At 39.9% G+C, this 21,187-nt stretch overlaps 1 protein-coding gene across 1 annotated transcript in view; it reads right to left on the bottom strand.

The window, feature by feature from the left end:
* LOC119793975 (microtubule-associated protein 1B-like) overlaps positions 1-21,187 on the bottom strand; it is a 96,366-nt gene that overhangs the window by 38,915 nt on the left and 36,264 nt on the right. The window lies entirely within an intron of this gene.

Below are 21,187 nucleotides of genomic sequence, written 5' to 3'. Positions count from 1 at the left end.
TTAATTGCAATTAAAAATCAGCATTATTGTTTTTAGAGTTCATATAATATCAAATCTAGGTTTTACAATATTAATAATTAATTAATCAATAATTATAATTAAATAAGTGTAGAAAAATAACATTTTTCCCTCATAATTTTTGGGAAGTATCTGACACAGTTATTCTGATATAAACTTAATATTCTTATTTAAAGGTATAGTGAAGGATTTCCGCAATTTCTTTTTTTTAAATCCCACCCTCTTGCCTATTAAACGTGTCCACTAAGCCAAACTCACCACCGCTAAGTGAAAATGGGGACGAGCACATAGGACGGCCTTACTTAAACATATCACCAGAATGATTGACAATTAGGAGGACCACTTATTTTGATGATCCACCCGGAAAAAGACCATCCTTTAATATAAAGGTTAAAAACAACCTTCAAAATAAAAGTTGATTTATTCAATTGACCAAATCAACATTATGCATAGACCTAAACTAGGTGTAAAAAAAGTTACTCTAGTCGCCAAAAGCTGATGGATACTTTTCACAATAAATTTGTACTTTTTTTTGGTTCATGTATTTTAAACAGATTCAAAATTATTACAGGAATTTAAACGCAGATGTATTTTAGGGTTAAGTTGCACAAGTAATAATAATGCAGCAAATGGAGAAAAAAAAAGTCATGAATTGATTTGGTTTTGTGCTAAGCTTTTTTTTAGGAGTAGTGAATAAATTGAGAAAAAAAAAAAAACACAGGCCAACAGGCTTGACTGACCACCCTGAAAGTAAGCAGACACATAAAAATGCAGAAAGGGCTGCTGGTAAAAAAAAGGGGGCAGCGTGACAGTATTGGCAAAGTGTCATGGTCTCTTAGAGTCTGGTCCATAGCCTGCCAACTATGACATCACCACCAGTACCCCAGCCTCTCTGCACTAACACAACATAACCAAAGAAGGACCTAAGAGGTTCAAAAACCACTCAACATCCTCTGCCAAAAACATCTACTTTTTAATACCAACATGCTCATATTAAAACTCATATTTTATATTCTTTACAAGTTCACAGCTCAGATTCCATATTTGGACCGTCTGCTGTGATGTACTGTGAAGCAATACACATGCAGACAGTGGATAAGGGGACAGCTCTCGCTTTCAGGAGGTAGAATGGTTATAACCTGGCTGTCAAAAACAGGACAAACTCATTCATCACGGCGACGGACAAGACGGGGTCTCTGGGTCGACCACATCCAGAGAACAAGCAGAGGACAGGTCTAAATAAGACCTGTCTGACCTCCAACCCGCCCACACACAAGGACAGAGCCAGGAGACATAACGCATGGACGAATACAGCAAAAAGGGTTCCTTTTCTAAAACTGTCAAACTTTAAAAGGACATTTTAAACTTAGGAGGTGAACATAGTGAGGAAAATGCCTTTTAAAACTCACAGACATAGTGATTTGTTTTCTCCTTCAGTTTAGTAGGCTGTAGCTCCTGTGAGACGTATAAGTCCAGTGATTTATTTACAGCTGAAGGTGGTGCTAAGGCTGTAACTTTATGTTTGCTTGGTATTATCTTACTGAAGAGCAGGCAGAGAGACTGAACAGAGCATGCTATATGAAGCCGGAGCCAGAGAACCCACACATGATGGAATTATAAAAAGAATAGAGAGGTTTCGAGCCATGCTGTTTTAAACAAGAAAGCATTACTATATAAGGAGGATACCTGAGTGAGCACTGGTGCTTTCCTTCACGATAGCCTCATGTAAGTAAATGAGGGGTGGGTTTGTCCCCACCTACCTAAAGTTTCCCAGTCTGACGCAGGAAACTTACCTTTAAAGGAAAAGTCTGGTCATATTCAGAATTTCAAACCTCTGAAACTACTACATACTTTTTAATAAATGATAAGTGTTTTTAATTAAGAGTAATATTCATCTGAATGTGCTTTACTGGAGGCATCCATGTTTGTCAAAGAACACTACTGCCACCTACTGGTTTGTGACGTCACGGTGCGGTATCGGCTGTTGATCAAGTCCCAGTGCTGTATCTGGTGTTTGTCACAATGCGCTATTATCCAAGTCATCTTTAAAACATTCTTCTTCCAAATGTTGGCTACATATTATGTGTTTTTTGTCTGGCCAGAAGTTCGATGGCAAATCCTCCCTCTTCAAGTTTGCGATCCAACGACCAATCCGTCCGTGGAGGATCAGGAATCAGAAAGGTCAAATAACTTCGTTTTTTTTTTCACTTTTCCCCGATGTATTCCAGCATCCAGCTGCCATGCACGTGGGCATTGTCAGTTTCACTATAGCTCTGGTGAATTTCAATGGTGAAGTCCTCTGGAAATCTTCAATAATTGTTGTTGATTGCAGATGTGTCTAGTAGTTCCCATTGATTTTGCTTGTAAAGCGGGGAGAATGGTGGTAGGCTTACCGCACCGTGACCTCACTGCTGGAAGATGGCAGGAGGGAGGGGCTACTATATCAGGGAAAAAATGGCCGCTCCCAGACTCAGTGATCGCAATAAAAAAATATTTTTATTTTTTTTAATGATTGACACTAAATTCATTAAATCTCCACAAACGTATTAGTTTTAGGTATAAATAATGATCCATTGATTGTTCCTTGCTGACTGGACTTTTACTTTAATGGAGTGAACAACTTGAGATGGAATGAATAACAAATGGTTCCCATTTCATAGCCTTACGTGTTGCTTGTGAGCATAAAGTTTAAATGACTGATTTACAAAAGATTTAACACTTAATGTGCCTCCATCTGGTCTAAACAGCAGGTGAAATATCCTTGAAATTAGTCAAAAATCGATGCACTTTCTCTCAACACCAACACGTTTAGCTCTTATTCAAAACACGCATTTAGGCCCACACATTTATACGAAATTTAACAAATCTAATATTCAGGTCCTTCTCAAAATATTAGCATATTGTGATAAAGTTCATTATGTTCCAAAATGTAATGATTAAACTTGGACATTCATATATTTTAGATTCATTGCACACTAACTGAAATATTTCAGGTATTTTATTGTCTTAATACGGATGATTTTGGCATACAGCTCATTAAACCCATAATTCCTATCTCACAAAATCAGCATATGATGAAAAAGGTCTCTGCATTGTCTGAATCAACAAATTAACTCTAAACACCTACAAAGGATTCCTGAGGCCTTTAAAACTCCCAGCCTGGTTCATCACTCAAAACCCCAATCATGGGTCAGACTGCTGTCCAGAAGGCCATCATTGACCCCCTCAAGCAAGAGGGAATGACACAGAAAGATATTTCTGAATGAATAGGCTGCTCCCAGAGTGCTGCTGTATCAAGACACCTCAGTGGGAAGACTGTGGGAAGGAAAAAGTGTTGCAGAAAACGCTGCACAATGAGAAGAGGTGAGCGGACCCTGAGGAAGATTGTGGAGAAGGGCCGATTCCAGACCTTAGGGACCTGCAGAAGCAGTGGACTGAGTCTGGAGTAGAACCATCCAGAGCCACTGTGCACAGGCGTGTTCAGGAAATGGGCTACAGGTGCCGCATTCCCCAGGTCAAACCACTTTACAACCAGTAACAGCAGCAGAGGCGCCTGACCTGGGCTACAGGGAAGCAGCACTGGACTGTTGCCCAGTTCTGCAGGTCATTTGGAAATCAAGGTGCCAGAGTCTGGAGAAAGACTGGAGGAAATGCCAGAAGTCCAGTGTCAAGTCCCCACAGTCAGTGATGGTCTGGGGCGCCATGTCAGCTGCTGGTATTGGTCCACTGTGTTTTATCAAGGGCAGGGTCAATGCAGCTATCAGGAGATTTTGGAGAACTTCATGCTTCCACCTGCTGAAAAGCTTTATGGAGATGAAGATTTAATTTTTCAGCACCACCTGGCACCTGCTCACAGAGCCAGAACCACTGGTTTACTGACCATGGTATCACTGGGCTTAATTGGCCTGAACCCCATAGAGAATCTGTGGAATATTGTGAAGAGAAAGTTGATGAGCTAAAGGCTAAACGCTATGTAAGCATCCTGGGCCTCCATAACACCTCAGCAGTGCCACAGGCTGATTGCCTCCATGCCACGCCGCATTGAAGCAGTCATTTCTGCTAAAGGATTCCTGACCAAGTACTGAGTGCATAACTGCACTTAATTATTGAAGGTTGAGTTTTTTTAATTAGGAACACTTTTCTTGTTTCTTGGTCGGATGAAATATGCTAATTTGTGAGATAGAAATTTTGGTTTTTAATGAGCTTTATGTCAAGATCATCCGTATCAAGACAATAAAAGACCTGAAATATTTCAGTTAGTGTGCAATGAATCTAAAATATATGAATGTTCAAGTTTTATCATTACATTATGGAAAATAATCAACTTTATCACAATATGCTAATATTTTGAGAAGGAGCTTTTCTCTAACTTATTTTGAAGGCTGCTTTATCTAAAAAAAATGAGAGGTTTTCAGATTTCTTTTTGTTTTTCAGACATTCAGTCAAACATTAAGGCTGAAATAAGGATTCAAGATTGTTTAAAAGCTGCGATCAAATAACATCTTGATGGATTGGTGTGATTGCTTGGTGTGAGGGATTGCCTTTGAGTCAATGAATCAATGCCAGCAAAACTACCTTGAGATGTGTTGTGAATTGGAGCTAAAGAAATAAACTGAATTGAACATAGCAGGGACGTTATTCCACATATCAAAAAGGTTTTTTTTGGACCCCTGTCCATAATGACTGTTCGACTGCATCTTGCCATGTATGTGGACTCTCTGATCACTCATGTGAGGCAGGGCTAAATATAAGGAAATAATGGGCGTTGTAATGTGAAACAACAATCGGTGACACATCTTTTATTATGTGTGCTGCTATCCAGGCACTCTTGTTTTAAACCGTTTTATTTCTCTGTAGCATTAAGACAGGTTAAAATGGGAGGTGTTATGCATGCAGCATACAGAGTGGAGTAAAGCATAATGTTAGAATAGGTTATCTTATTGCTGCAGTGTTGCACATGTGCATTATACAGAGCAGATTAATAACTTTTTAGTTTGTTTCAGAGCTTTTAGGATCCACACTTTATTGACTATTTTTTTATGTAGACTTTTATTTTGTTATATATCATTTGCTGTGTACCAACGCTTCTTAGTTGTTAAAAAATGTAGAAACATCATTAAATATTTTGATGGATAACATTGAAGGATAAAATATAACAATTCATTCAACAAAAGCAGATAAAAGTAGCAAAGATATGGAAATGAGAACAAACCAAGTCCTCCCGTTTTAAATCTGGAATCTATCCCGATCAGGTAATAAATGACATCACACCAGCTGAACTGCCTACGCTGCACACCAATCAGCACAGCCTTTTTACTGGTTAGAAATGTCACAATGCTTACTGAAATAAATAATTTCTTAAAGTTGTACACTGGAATGTCAAAGGTAATAGGGAAAGTGAAAGATGAATCCGATCTATCCTGATCAGGTTTGTTTATCTGGGCTCTCTGAGACGCATCCCTTTAGGGACTGGGTGTGTCAGGGACACTGGATACAGACCAGCGTCCCTGTCAGCAGATGATGGTAGATAGAAGGATGGAGGATGGAGGCTCGGGCAATAACTTCTGATGAAGAGATCAATATTTGCTGCTGCTCTGCATCATCAGAAAGGAGCAATGCTAGACATACAGGCATCACTTCAGCTCAATATGGCTGCACTCAGCACAAACTGCCTGCCTGCTGCCTGCCTGCTCTCTCTTTAGGCTCAATGCTTTTGTGGTTCTGAGCCCATTCAGACAGCCTTTCTGCACATTTCTCTGTCAATCAGATTTTCAGTTTACTGTCTCCTCGTGCTCGCTTTAGTTCAGTAGCATCAGTTCCTTTGTATTTCACCTCAGCTATTTCTAAAGATCCTTCCACCAACATAGATATATTTCAGTGTCCTTGTCTCTCCTCATGCCAGCTGCATACTTCAGTTTGAAGAAGGAAAAAAATTGTTTTTTCAACCAATTCTAAATCATGGAAGACAAAGTGCACACCTGGACCCTACAATAGCAAACATTTTCCTGTCACAAAGATAGAGAAGAAGATGACAGAGAGCTTATCATGCAGAAGAAAGCAGAGATAGAAACTGCACTAAATGGTAAAAAGCAGCTTTTCACCACTTCATGACTAGAATATCTTCTGAAAAACATGATCTCAGCTTAGGGGGGTACAGGGCTGAGCAGAGGAGGGGCTCATTGCTCCACATATTCTATTTTAAACACTACCCTAATTTTTCTGCAAATATCTATCTGTTCTTCCTCTCTGTCACGATAGTCAGCAGAAGGAAAGGCTGAGAGAGGTAGCAGAACAAAAAGGGAGGTGCAAAACACTGCAAAGACAGCTCACTGCTGCATTCTCTAAGCCAGAAACTCCTCTCTCCTCTCTCTGTTGTTGTTGACCAATCCCAGGACTCTCTGTTCAGCAGCAGCTCTCTCTGTACCCTTCCTGCACACGATTGGCTCTACCCCACATTTTCAGAGGAACTGAACTAAAACACCAGAAGACATTTTTTAATATCATGCAAAAATCTGCAGCTATAAAGCTGCAGTAGCTTTGACAAGGTAGCTGCTCACATTGATTTCACTAAAGGTTTTAAAACAGCATAATTAAATACCAAGCTGATAAGCTTAATTAATGCAAACAATCAACACGACAGCTTTAAAATTAAGTTTCAAAGTTTAATACGAAGCAAAAGAGCTTCATTTAGTCAATAACAACAAATCCTTTCTTTGCCCAGTTTTAGCTCCACCTATTCAAACAGAATCTGGCCTAATTCCTTGTCCAAGCTGAAGAAAAGTATTCCCACAGCATCACTCTGCTTCCACCTTGTTTCACAGTTTCACTATCCTTTCTCTGCCTTGCAGCTATATTTGCTGTGATCAGTGGGAATAAAGTAGTTTTAATATGTTTTTAAGTGAGAAAATACACCTGAAAACGTAATCAGTGCAGTCAGTTCATTCAGATTATCATCTTGCCTTCCAATATTATTTCTGTCGGAGGCGCTCAGACCCCCACATACCAGCGGGGCGCCGACAGTAGGAATCCCTTCAACAGCAGCCTCTGGCCGGGTCGCCTCCTCGCGGTTCACCGCGGCAGCTGGTAGGTGTTTTTCATCTAAATAATCCAAACTGCAGGCAGCAGGATAATAAAAGCCAACATATTCTGCCGGCAGATTTCTGCATTTTAAGTTAATTTAGGCGTCAATAAACTGTTTAAGAGGAGTGATCATAGCGCTCTGATCATCAGCGCTGTGTCTCTCTCCCAGCCAGCTCCCAGATCAGCTTCACTGATTGGTTGACGCGGCGCGTCGAGCAGCAAAAATAAAATTTTTCAATCTCGAGCAGCAGCGCGTTTGCGGCGCGTCACGCGCATCAGATGCTTAAACGTGCCCGACGCGCTGCTTCAGCTGCTCAGACGCGCTGCGCCTGCTGCTCAAAACGCACCGCGGGACCTTTTGCTGCGCCTTGATGTGCGTCAATCATTGACTTTGCATGTAAACTCGCTGCTTCTGTCGCGCCAGCTGCGTCCAGTGTGAACGCAGCATTAGGCTGGTTTAAATCTGATTTATCAGACAGATGTTAGTTTGTTAACCTGTGGAGTATCACCGGCTTTAGGCTAGCCAGGGCTTAGCCTTCATCCTCCACCTCTAGTCCAGACAATCTGAATTTGATATCCACCAAGAGGTTGTTTTGTTGCAAGTAACTACATATAACCTTTCAGAAGAAGCTCACTTATGGACCACATTATCAGACTTCTATTAGACTTCGATCCAGCAGACTATCTGGACTACATTCTGCTAATAAAAATTATACATGTTGTAGCAGATCATGTAAATATAGTTGTGGTTTTATTTAATATTTAAGGTGGGCTTGGAAACATATTTATTAAACAGAAACTAGAAGCCTGTTCCACACCATGTATTGCAAAATCCCTGTGCAGATAGCACTTTGTTCTCTTCGTTCAATTGTTTTAGTTTTTTTGGTCAATTTTTTTATCATTTTATGCTCGCACTATTTCCCAACAAAGTTTTTATTATCTAATCTGAGCAGGTAGGAAATTGTGGATCTGGTAGCAAAGTGGGAGATGCCATCAACATCCTACCATTTCTGCTAGATGTCGGCTGTTACCAAGTTGTTGTTGGGTGTGTGGGTGCAGATAATGGTCTCTGGATGCATCAGTTTCAGACACATGTAAGAGAGAGGAGTGAGTGTGATTGTACGTCGGTATGTGAGGAGTTATGGAGTAAGTCTATTTGTGCAGTGAGCAGGAGGAGTAGTACTCCTAGCAGTAAACATACTGATTAGAAAATGTTGTTACCTAATAAAATAGTAATTACAGAATCCGTTTGAATCTGGAACTTTAAAGAAGTCTGTTTCAGAAGATTTCAATTGTTGCATTAACATAATCTAGCTGGGTCCTGATTGGCAAGCAATCTAATGACCCCATTCAAGTGTTTACCTCATGACATAAGTCGGCTAATACTTTATTGAGGTGGCCTAATGAAGAATTGGAACAGTCACACAGGTTTGCAATCCCTGGCTATGCCAAGTGGTCCTAGGAGAGTCATCAGGGTGGTAATGTCTTTGTATTGGTCAATGGTTTCACCAGTGAGACAGTAAAAAGTTTTTGTGTGAGGTGAAAACACAGAATTTGTCCCTAACATCTGGTTTTCACTTCCCTGGAAAGATGTAGAGCTGCACGGCAGATAATCAGTCAGACATATCTTTTATCCTTTACAGTCTATAAATTATGGAAGCATATGTAAGCTTAACACTATAATGCCCGAACCATGAAATATTTTTTTTTTAAACTACATTAAAGCTAGTGTGTAATAATTACAGGGATATACAGTCAGAAATGTAATATATTATACATAACTATGTTATTTATCATCATCTACGAGCTCAGCCTCTTAACCTTAATATTTGCGTTACCTTAGAATTAGTTATTTATAATTACATAGGAGCGGGTCTCGCAGCCATGGAGGCAGACATCTTTGCGCTACGGCAGCGCAGAGCCAACAAACTAGCGATTGCGAGATCGCCCATTACGCAAGTTGAGAGAGATGAACTGAGACGGTACTGAACAATAGATGGCAGTATTATGCCTGAGAATACTATCTGTAAAATTATCTATGTAAACAAACCTCATCACTTGAGAAGGTAGGTGATGCGGACGTCGTGGAAGACATTTTGTCCCGTAACGCTCGCCGTACTGTTGGGGGGGAGAAGCGGTGGGGGGGAGAGGTTCATGTTGCTGCGGTCTGCAGTCTGGACGTTAGATGTCGCTGAAAATTACACACTGTAGCTTTAAACATTCTAATGAATATTAAAAAAAAAAAAACACAACACTTAACCATTTAAAGCCCGATCCAAGAATAAAACAAAACAGAAAATGACTTTTTTTTGGTTTGAATTCCTTATTTGGCCTTTTAACAAAATATGTAAAAAGAAAAAAAAGAAATACATTTTTGATATTAATAATTTATTACTATGCGATAAGTCAAGATTATTTTTTGTGTAGTCTTCTGCCCTCTCTTATCAGGTATATCTGATTGTGTACAATAGGATTTTGAGCAAAGTTTTTACCATTAAATTATGCAAAAGGTATCAGATGCAAAACATTTCAGAAACCGTATGTATCAAATATGATACATTTGGCATTATAGGGTTAATAATTTCAACTATAGCAGAAATGTCTATCATTTTTGATACATCAAGCATTTCTGTGCAGCTTACCATGCATTTCCTTTTTCACTAAATGTTTCCGATTTAAACATCAGGTTTTTCAAGAAAAATAATAAAACGCGTGATACTCTTAATTCTAAAAAAAGTTTTTTCAAACAGTAAGGTTTCTACTTCTACTTGAGTAATAAACATTTACACTTTTGACACCTCTGTGCATTGCCTTCTGATAGTGGTCGAAGTGGTCGGATGGTGGTGCTTGTGTACAGCAGCCTTGCTTCTGTCAGTGAGCCTCAGGGCAGCTGTGGCTACAATGCAGCTGGCCACCATCAGTGTGTGGGTAAATGACTGAATGTAGTGTAAATGCTTTGGTCAAGTCTCCTGACTTGGAAAAGTGCTATATAACCACATTTTAGATAACTAATTCTGTACTGAACACTCATTTGTTTTGGATCAATATCCTGACAGTTTTTTTTTTCTGAACATTGCTTATTATTTTAGAAAAAAGTGACAAAATAAGCATCAACTTTATCATTATTATCACAAAGCTCAAGTGAAGACAAACTGTGTACAAAGTTCTTGTATAATCAAAAAACAATCAAATAATATCAAACAGTAGGTCACCTATAGCAAATGAAGCATTAGGCAGTAAAACAAAGGATAATTAAACCCCTTTCCCACTGGCCGAAAGAAACAGTTTAAACCTGGGAACTCTGCTTTTAGCAGCAGTGGGAACAGCTCACTGAGTGTCTAAACTAAACTGTAAATCACAAGACGATCACATTTCATTTTTCAACTAAAGATGTCTCAATCCAATATCGAAAACAGATACTGGTACGATATCCGGCAAATATTATTGTTGGACTATATTAACTAAAATCTCAGATTTTAGCATGCTGAAAAAAAACTCTCCAATTCTGTCTACCGTTTATTCGTTTATAATCAATGGGTCCGTTTGTCATGATCTGCCCTGTTAGCTCACCTAAATTACTTATGCCTTTCACCTGCTAAACTCTCTCCAGCTCCCAATTATCTCTGATCTCATCCACCTGCCGGTTTCCCTTTTTTTGGGTTCAGTTCCAGCTATCATGGCCAGATCATTGTCTTGTTTGCTTTCTGTTTGTTTTTTCCCCTGTTTGATTTCTGTTTCTCCGCTCAGTCAGATTTGTTAATTTTAGTTAGTTCCAGGGTTATTGTTCCTTTTCCAGTCTGGAGTTTATTCTTAAACCAGTGCCAACAGGCGGGTTATTTCCCTAACCAGTGGTGAGAGCGTTTCAGCATTTCTGTCTTCCTGATTTCGTTCCCTCTCACCTACTGGCCCTTTCTGTGCCTGTCTGATCTGCCTGCCTGAACCTCTCTTGGACCCCTGCTGGATTCTGCCTGTCTGTGCATTTCATTTTTGTTTGTTTTTTATTCTAAAATGTTAAATTGGAGGAGTTTTATTAAAGTCGTAATGAAGCGGCTGTTCCAACAGTTGCAGTACTGAATTCTCCCGAGTGGTGCCCCGCTTTACATGAGTGAATGTGATTGGTTGTTTATCAAGGGGGCGGGATTGTTGTGGCAGAAGGTTCGCAAGCATGTCTGGTTGTGGCCGGTTTGTCAGAAGCATCTTGCTAACCAGTAAATAATCATCATAATTTTGTACATGTGGGCATTCTTGGCAGTATAATTTCGAAGGCTTGTATTTTGTTTGTATGTCAGCTAAAAATCAGACATATATAAATTACTATAAGTCCCATCCATACATCCATCCATTATCTGACACACACCAAAGTTTCACTGCTTTTCTCGTCCATTTTTACTTCTGGTTAAACACTCAACTTTAACTCAAATTAACTTATGGGAGGGAATGACTCATGAAGAACTAACCATACATCCATTAAATCTGGGCAGCAGAGGAATTAATTTCTCTGCCGTATTACTTGAACAACCTTATCACCCTGCTATGATTTATTGGCCTTTAAACTTAATTGAATTGAACTAAATTATGCAGGTAAAAGTAATCCATACTTTTATGGGTGGAGGGGGGGGTTCCTGAGTTGGCGCCTCCTGGGCGCCTTTGCTCTTGGGATCCCTTTGGACGTCGGGGGCTTTGGATCCCCCGGTGCTCACCTCGGTGCTTTGGGCGGACGCGTCTTCGGCTCTTCACAACCACTAGTGAGCATTTTTCCTTCGGATAAACTTTACATGCACAGTGCACTCTGACAAACAACTACAGGTGCTTGGTTCCAGGTACTCAGAGATTCACTTCCAAACAGAAAGCCCATTTTCTGATCTTCAGCTACCACAGTATACATGTCAGATTAATAATACTACTTATACTTCAGAGATAGTATATAGGTGTTACTTTATTGTATCTATTATAATATATCCGTTGGTTGTGCTGTTCTTTTTACATCTCTTTGCAGGTGATGAAGCAGATTGAAGTTGTTTTATCATTATCTTCCTTTTATCTCCTCTTTCTTTCATCTTTTCTCTTTTTTTCTGTTTTTCCTTTCCTGTCCTACTTACATTGCAGTGTCCATATACTCCCTGAATAATCATAATAAAGCTATTTATATGCATAAATCAAGCTCCACCTGTGAAAACAAAATCTTGCCAGACAGGACACTGTAAAAAAAAAAACCCAGGTAACATTATTATATCTATAAAATACAATCTATCACTTTTGCAGGATCAGCAAAATAAAAATAGTTTCTTCCCTGTTTACAAAAACAATCAGATCATGTGAAAATATTTCTAGTTTACATTTTTGCGTTAATACATAATACAATGATGTAACTGTATATTTTTTTACTGTAAGCAACACTGGAAATCTTAACCAGCAGAGGATGCTTGACCTGTAACTTGCTGGTTACAGATCAGACTGGGGTCTTCATAAAAGTACAAAGTCAGTTCACTAGTTCACGCTAAAATGTATTTATACATTTAAAGTAGTTATATTTTATTTAAAAACTTTCATTACATTTATAATCTTAAATGTTTTTTTATTTATTCGGTGGGAACTTAACTTATTTGACTGTTAATTTTATAAGTTAATAATATACAGTCAATATTTGAATCACATTTTTGATTAATAAATAAATCTTACATTTACTTACCAGGTTCCCTCACCTTGGTTAACATCATAGTCAAAAACTTTCCAGAACTTTCCAGCACAATTTTCAGTAATTGTGGCAGTGTTTACTTCAGCTCCCTCTGTGTCATCTGTAGCTATATTTGCTTGGACATTAGCATTAGGAATTGATGTGACATGTAAACATGCCAATCATAAGCTAATAATCGCATGTTTCAAAAACAGAAATAACAACCCGACTGTTTCATTCTTTTAGTCATAATCATTTTGATATGATTGTGAATTTTACACATTAAATTGATAACTGCTTCAACATAGTATTGAAGTTCACTCTTGAGAAAGTGGGTGCAAACGGATGTGTGTCCTGTTCTGCACACATTAGCCACGCACAGGAAACCAAGGAATCCATGGCTGAAGAAGTAAAAATAACAAATGTTGAGGGAAATTCAAAGCCTTAGGAAAAATATTCAAGGATTTTTTTTAAGACTTAGAACAAAATAGGCCTTTTTTAAAGTCAAAAACTTTCCAGGATTTTCACTTATTTCAAGATATATTTAAGGCCCAGTTGGCCTCGGCAGACGGCCGCTCACACTGAGCCTGGTTCTGCTGGAGGTTTCTTCCTGTTCAAAGGGAGGTTTTCCTCTCCACTGTCGCTACAAGCATGCTTAGTGTGAGGGATTGCTGAAGAGTCAATGAGTCGATGCAATCAACTGGTTTTCCTTAGATAGAAAACTTTGAATCATTCTGACTGGATGATCTGGTGAACTGGAAAGTGCCTTGGGATGACGTGTGTTGTGAATTGGTGCTGTATAAACAAACTGAATTGAATTGGATAATTTCATGATACATAAAGTTCCTCCATATACCTCAGGGATCACAGTGATCATGGAAACCATCTTGTGAACCCCAACTTGGTTCTGACGACGCCCTAGGGGGGTCTCCACCCTCACTTTGGGAACCCCTGGCCTACAGTAGATCAAATCATCAGAGAAACAAAACCATGCATGATCCGGTATATTTCAGATTCGCTATATTTCAGATCTGTTTTGTTGGCTCCTAACTTTTATTTAGCTCTTGTGTTTAAGGAGATCTCAGAATGCCATAAAACGGTGCCCTGACACATGATTCATTCAGCAAAGATCCGGCCGTTAGGCTACATATTTAGTTTTTGAGAAGGGCAGGCCACACAGACCATCGATCCACACCAAGTGCAGAATACTGACCTTAAAAAACCTAATATGTCTCAAAATAAAGCTAATACTTGGGTCAAAGGTTACCCAGAGTTGCTTTTAAGAATTTAATGACAATATAAACCCAAACTTAAAATCCTTTACTAAATACAACCCGACCTTTATGCCCGCGGACATCCTCCTAATACTTAGTATAAAGCCTATTTTTAACCAAATTGTAAAACATTTACTAGTTTTTAGCACCCATTCATTCACAGTTTACAGCAGAGATTAAAAATAATCCTACAAACAAACAGATGCTGATTTAGGTCCCCAAGAAAAAAACAGTCTGGGTCAAAATACTTTTGCTGAGTCACTAGAAACATTTGGAACCAGCAGACCCTGAAGCAGCGTAATTAAACGGCCATAACTCAGACGTACAGGAGAAGGAACATTGACTAATATGGAAAAGAGCGGCTTTGCTTGGCATCAATCATCCTCCTGCAGACACTCCAAACACACAGATCACAGACGAGGACGGTGCAACAGCAGCGGCATCCTCCTCAGCATGAATGAATCATCAGAAGAACAGTGATCTGTTTTAGAGCGCATACGATGGCTGCTTGCTTGTTTTAACTAAATTGCATACCTCCCACTCTCACACTCCCACACACACTGTCTTCATCTTCTCTTGCTGCACTCAGGTCCGGATTTGCACAGTCATTTGTCCTGCCCCGGATAAAAACAACCACGGGGAGAGAGGCTTTGTCATTACGTTGCCAGCATGCTGAACGGAAACCATGGCGATGAGAGGGAAAAAAAAAACATTGACTGTGGAGGGGGAGTCAATGAGTTCATCTGTATCACCTGTGTGTGAGGCATTTTCAGAGCTGCTTCAAGATTATAGGGGGCCCCAGGCAAAATTAGGTATGGGACCCGGAGCCACCCAATAATACCAGCCTGACATTGTGCTTGTTAATTAAATATCCAATACTTCAAGTAAAGCGATTAAATTGACTTAGTCACTGTGTTTAATGAATTATGATCATCAACATCAGAATCTAAAAGAACATAAGGGATTTAAAAAGTCATAGTTGTGCTGTTTACATCATTCCTATGGTTTAAAATGACAGGGAAAAAGGCCAAGCAGTCTGACCTTTTTCTACTTTACTGGTCTTTTTGCTAATTTAAGTAGATATTTTCTATGTTGTTACACTTAATGTTAGATTTTTATATCTTGCAAAAACATTGACACTAGCATTAAGATGTAATTCCTTGCTTTTAAAAGTGGATCTTTTCTTTAAACACTAATCTAAAGGCAGTGGCGCTGCCAGAAATGTTTTATCGGGGGCCAGATGGGGCCACTAAAAATCTTGGGGTGGCCACTGAAACTAAAAGCCATCATTTCAGGTTTTGTATCTAATATTGTGGTAAACCTGCTTGTAGAAATCATAAAGACTTAAGTAAACACCTACTCCTATCTTTGGTTTATTATGAGATTTTTAATGTTACCTCGCTGGCTGTGCATAATGGGTTGAAATGATAAACTGATGCTACTACAATTTACACTGGCCAGTGGGGTGGCCAGGGGTGGCCACAGCCACTCTGTGCAATGCCCCTTGGTGGCGCCACTGACTACAGGTTCAAAGCTGCGACCTCTGTTCAGAGGTAGTTTATTTTAATGTGGGGGATCAGGGTATGGGGGGGGGCTCTGATTTGTCCAGTTTAAAACACAGACATAAAAAACACTAGATAGATAGATAGATAGATAGATAGATAGATAGATAGATAGATAGATAGATAGATAGATAGATAGATAGATAGATAGATAGATAGATGATAGATAGATAGATAGATAGATAGATAGATAGATAGATAGATAGATAGATAGATAGATAGATAGATAGATAGATAGATAGATAGATAGATAGATAGATAGAAGCCAAGTGCATTTCGTATTTTTACAGAGGTAAAACAGGTTAATTGCGCGCTTCCTCTCTTATCACCTGCATTAAGTGGATGAAGACGCGACCTGACTAAATCCTCTGCTGAACCCTGCCTGCTCGTCCTTATATATCAGGGTAGATTTCAGAGCACTGATTGTTTAAGGACTTAGTGCTGTCTCATGCCCCAATTTTCCTTTTTCATGAGAGAAAAAAAAAAAAAACAACCACTGCGCATAAAAGTAGAGAACAAATCTCCTGGATGCTGGAGAATGCTGCGCAACACAAACAAGCGAAAACAAACCAGACTGCTGCGCAGTGCTGTGAGGACAGACGTCATGTCTGTGTGTTTGATCTAAAAAAATAAGTCTTTAAAAAAATTGTAAAAAAAGAAAGAAAATACCAGCGAACAGAAGCTGTAAAGGCGGAACAGTTTACCTACCGGTATGGATGAGGAACCACTTTCAGCGGAGAGCTGTGAGTAGAGACCGGGGAGAAATGACGCCGTTAGGGGTGATGGTGAGAGAGAGAGGAGGAGAGAGAGAGAGAGAGAGAGAGAGAGAGAGAGAGAGAGAGAGAGAGAGAGAGAGAGAGAGAGAGAGAGAGAGAGAGAGAGAGAGAGAGAGAGAGAGAGAGAGAGAGAGAGAGAGAGAGAGAGAGATAGGAGGGGGGGGGGGCTGTTTTTACGTCAGGCTAAAGGCAGGAGGACACAGCAGGAGGTTTGACACATTAGGAGAGGAGCGCAGCGCATCGGGATGCGGCACCATCCGTCTGCAGGCAGCCGAGCGGCGGCGAGCGGAACAAACAGGGAGGGGCTCACCAAACTCTCACACCAACACACACCTACACACACCCACTGCACCAGCAGTAACTCATTGAGTGCCGGCCCGGTGCACCGCTGCTGTGTGGGGGGGTTATGGGGGGTTTGTCTGAGACGTCATTTTCCGCGTTCATCACCAAATAAAAGCAAAAATCAGAGACCGTTAGAAAACGCAGTGCAGTACTGTACATAGAATGAATGTAAATGAAAGATTGCGAGGAGTCATATGAATACTGCATATGAGGGGAAAGATTTTTCTCTCATTTCACCAAATTGCACATTAGAATGACAAAAATTATTTGGAAAATAATTTGAAATGCAAAATGAAGCAAAAGCTGCAGGATTAAAGCTGCAGGATCATCTTCAAAGTTCAACCTGATTCTGCAGAGATTCCCACCAGAGAAAGCTATGACTCAGCAGCTAACCTTTTCACCAATTTTCCTGATAGCTATTACATGTGAAAGCACAGGATAATGAAGGAGAAAGCATCAATAAACTCTCCAGAAAATGTTTACCTTCCCCCGATTTAAACTTTATTAAAACAAGGAAACCCAGTGACCTTTATTAGGGACGCTCACCAGAGCATCAATGTCTGTTATAAAATCCATTTCCATTTTTCTTTTACTTAACTTTCTTTCCTGCAGCACTCCCTGTGAATGTCCTTTTTTCACAGTAGGCAGAGAGGAAAGGGCTGAAGGAAGTTTTTTCTTCCGGGGGTGTGGGGGTCATCAAGGGCTAAAGGCTGGTTTTTACTCAGAAACCAGGTGGTCTGCATGTGTGATGCAGTTATCGCAGATATGCCACCAGCCCTTCTGCAGACACTCTGCTGCATCTCTCCAAAATTGAGCGAAGAGAACAAGGATGCTGGGACCCTCTTTCCACCTGGATCCCCCCTCTTTTTGGTCCTCATGTCCCTCCGTTGTCACACAAACTTGCCCCCACTTCCTCACCGCCTTGGCCATATCTAGACCCACAGCTAGTTCCTGATTGTACCTGGTGCATTGTGGCGGGGAATAACATGGCGCAGACCACGCATCAATGTTGGGCATAAATCAAAAATATCTGCAACACCCTCACTGCAACACACTGCTGCCAGAGGATAACCAGGCCTTATGGCCTGCAATTAAATGTCATTCTAGCCCTAGGCTGCAGCCGTCGCCACTGGATTTTCTTTAGCAAGAAAGACCATGGCTAAATCAATTGTTCAACATGGCGGTGGCAGAGGTATGCTAAGGTTTGGTTTAGCTGCCAATAATACATATCCCTCAGCAAACAATGTGGGTGGAGTAAATGCAAGCCAAAGCAGATATATTCATGATCTGCATGCTCTGTTTTCTCATATTTAGACATTATATCAAGCTGAGATATTCTTTTTTTCTAGCAGTGCAAAAATGTATCTAGAAAAAGAGTAAACGTTACTTAAAAGAAGTTTATCTGAGCAGGTTGATAAGATGATCTTCCAAAAAAGTATAAAAACAATCCACTGGACTTTGTTTCAAGTTTGAAGGTGTTTCGCTTCCCACACAGGAAGCTCAAAATGTCAGAAATAGCGTTGAGTTGCTTTATACAGTAGCCCAAAAAGCCCTGTTTTTGTTTAGAAAACCTGCAAATTGAAACGTACAAACGGGAGCACCCTTTGGAATGGGTGTCTTTTTTGTTAGCCTGCAAAGTCCCATACCTGTTAATAAGATGATCTGCCAATGAAAAGAGTTTGTAGGTCTGTCCTTTTTTCTTTTTTTATTTTGATGTAAATAATCTTTTTCTTTTGGTAAATTGTCTTACCTGCTAAAATCAAGGGATTAAGAACAAAATTTTAAATATTTAAATACAGATGGTATGTTTGGAGGAACAGTGGAGAAGCTGCCAAGCCTGTAAACACGATCCCAACTGTGAGGTACTGCAGTGGCACCATTATGCTTTGGGCTGTTTTCATAAAATAGATGACTTCCTAAGGAAAAAAAATATTAAAGTAAAACCTTTAGACCTCCCTTCATTAAAAGGAATAGCTGTTTTGTTTAATAAACCTTTTAGGATCATTCAGGAAGTTTAAAATGAGGCAAAATGGTTTGTTTCATGGAAAACAACCCATTTAAAGGTACAGAGGACATTCTTTTATTTCCGTGTAGATCATCTAAATAAGTGGTTCTCCTAATTGTCAATCATTCAGGTGATATGCTTACGTAAGGCCGTCCCACGTGCACGTCTAGATGTAGCTATATTGTTTCCACGCATGCGCACTTTCAGGCATACCTATATGTGTGGAGAGTTATATTTTTAATCCAGTCAAGCTCCCTTTTATCACCGCTGTTCTTTCAAAATGGCAGAGGGTCATAAGAGACAAAGTGTTTACGAAGTGTACGAGAAGAAGAGAAGTGTTTTTGGGACATTCTCTCAAGTCATGGCGTAAACTGAAAGCACAGGTAGGGCTTCAAACTGACTCCACAGTTGCCAGGTTTCTACTCGACAGGTAAAGTTTGGCTAACCTGACTCCGCCAGATGGATTTGCTCCGCATATCCATCTGGAAACCTTCCGTAGAAGTAATTTTGGGAAGGGGCGAAAAATACTGGTTAGCTGATTGGCCTGTGTTGGTGATAGACGGGCCAAATAAACCAATCAGATCAACAAAGTATATGACGTAACAGAGCGATGACGAAGAGGAGCCAATTGATAGATCAAACTCTTGCCGAAACCAGTCGGGAGAAGAGCAAAAACATCTTTTCTTCTGGGAAAAGCCTCCAGAGCAGTGTTTTGCTCTTCTTTCAGTGAAGAAATATTCTGTAATTCCGATAAAACTTGCTCGATAGCCACGCTAACGCTAGTTTGATCGGCTGAAGCTGCCATGTTCTTTAGACTGAACTGTCGCGCTTCTCGTTGCGTCACACCTCAACCCGCCTCAAAGCCAACGCTGATTGGACGTTCGTTTGGTGAACGGCTACACATTTTCTTTAACGGAGAGTCTCCAGCCTGATTAGCGAGTGAAATCTTGAAAGCTCGTGAGATCAGGATGGTTTCAAAAGGCTAAAGTGTGGCATGCTATTTGGAGAAATCTATTTCACATCACTGCTATTAAAAGTTATCTACGTCTATATTGTAACTTTCCAGGGAAGATAAGTTTATTTGTAATTTGCATCGTTAGTACTTATACGGTGGCCACAGATCCTTACATCAAACATGTCCAAATTTCCACTGCAGCAAACACACATACAAGCGGGTTGTGATTTCTTTAATGTACCAGTAGTTTTATTTGCGGGGAAACTTTTTCTATATAAAAATGGGTGAGATGAGATCCATCCCAGAAACGGGCTCATGCATGCTCTCACACACGTTTAATAGGCGTTCCCTCTCAGGAGAAGCTACAGCTGTGCTTTTTTTTTTTTTTTAAGTGGAGAGGACGGGTCTTTTCCACAATTCACGAAAACCCTCCATTATACCTTAAATGACAAAATGGCTTAATGACAACGATTGAAACATGTCTTAGTTAATAATTCCTTTCATGGGTCGACTGCTTTTTAAGATGTGATAAAATAGGCAGAAACAATTAATCAGGGTGGGATTTCAGTCACGCTTATCCCAAGTGAGGTCACGATAGGTGCTGGTGCCTATCTCCAGCTGTCTACAGACGAGAGGCGGGGTATAACCCGAATAGGTCGCCAGTGCATCGCAGGGCAACACAGATTCACACTCACACCTACAGAGAATTTAGAGAAGCCAATTTAAAAGTCATGTTTTTCAACTGTGAGACAAAGCCAGAGTACCCAGAGAGAACCCAAACATGCACAGGGAGACCATGCAACTCCATGCATAAAGATGCCTGGACAGGAATCGAACCCCAAACCTTCTTACTGCAAGGCAGCAGTGCTACCCACTGCTCCACTGTTCAGTAATCAATTAACCATTAACTGGACTCTAAAATCTCCAGCTTTTACTGTTAACGTGTTTTAGCTGAAGGAAACCCCCCTTGAGCAGCAATTATACAAAAATTGTAAAAAAAAAAAAATATGTAAACATTTTGCATTAAAGATAAAACAACTTTTTCAAGCTCCTCGAGTGGAAAACTTTGAGTTTCACCTGGTTTTATTTCGTAAAAAGTCTTCATTCAGGAACCTTTGGGTATCTGATTATCAATCGATTAATTGAAAAAATAATCAACAGATTAATTGATTTGCCAAATAATTGTTAGTTTTAGCCCTAGATTAAACCCTCATGGGAGGGAAATACTTTTTCACAGTGCTGTAAAAGATTTATTTATTTTTTATTTCATCCAGTTATCTGATTTTAACTTAATTGTCCAGCTTGAGGACTGATCCCCCAAAGCTGCCCTACAAACAGGGCAGTAGACCCTTTGTTAGTGGCAACATCCCCTCTATAAAGACACTCATGCAGATACTAACATCATTAAGCAGAAAGTAAGAAAATGAGTTTTCATATCACTGAGATTCAGCATAATATGAATTATAAAGAGGACGTAGAGCAATAACAGCACTCAGGTCTC

This window comes from Cyprinodon tularosa, unplaced genomic scaffold (assembly GCF_016077235.1).
Source record: "Cyprinodon tularosa strain WSP-4 unplaced genomic scaffold, ASM1607723v1 ctg465, whole genome shotgun sequence".
Classification (NCBI taxonomy): domain Eukaryota; kingdom Metazoa; phylum Chordata; class Actinopteri; order Cyprinodontiformes; family Cyprinodontidae; genus Cyprinodon; species Cyprinodon tularosa.
This window is presented reverse-complemented; position numbering and strand designations above follow the sequence as displayed.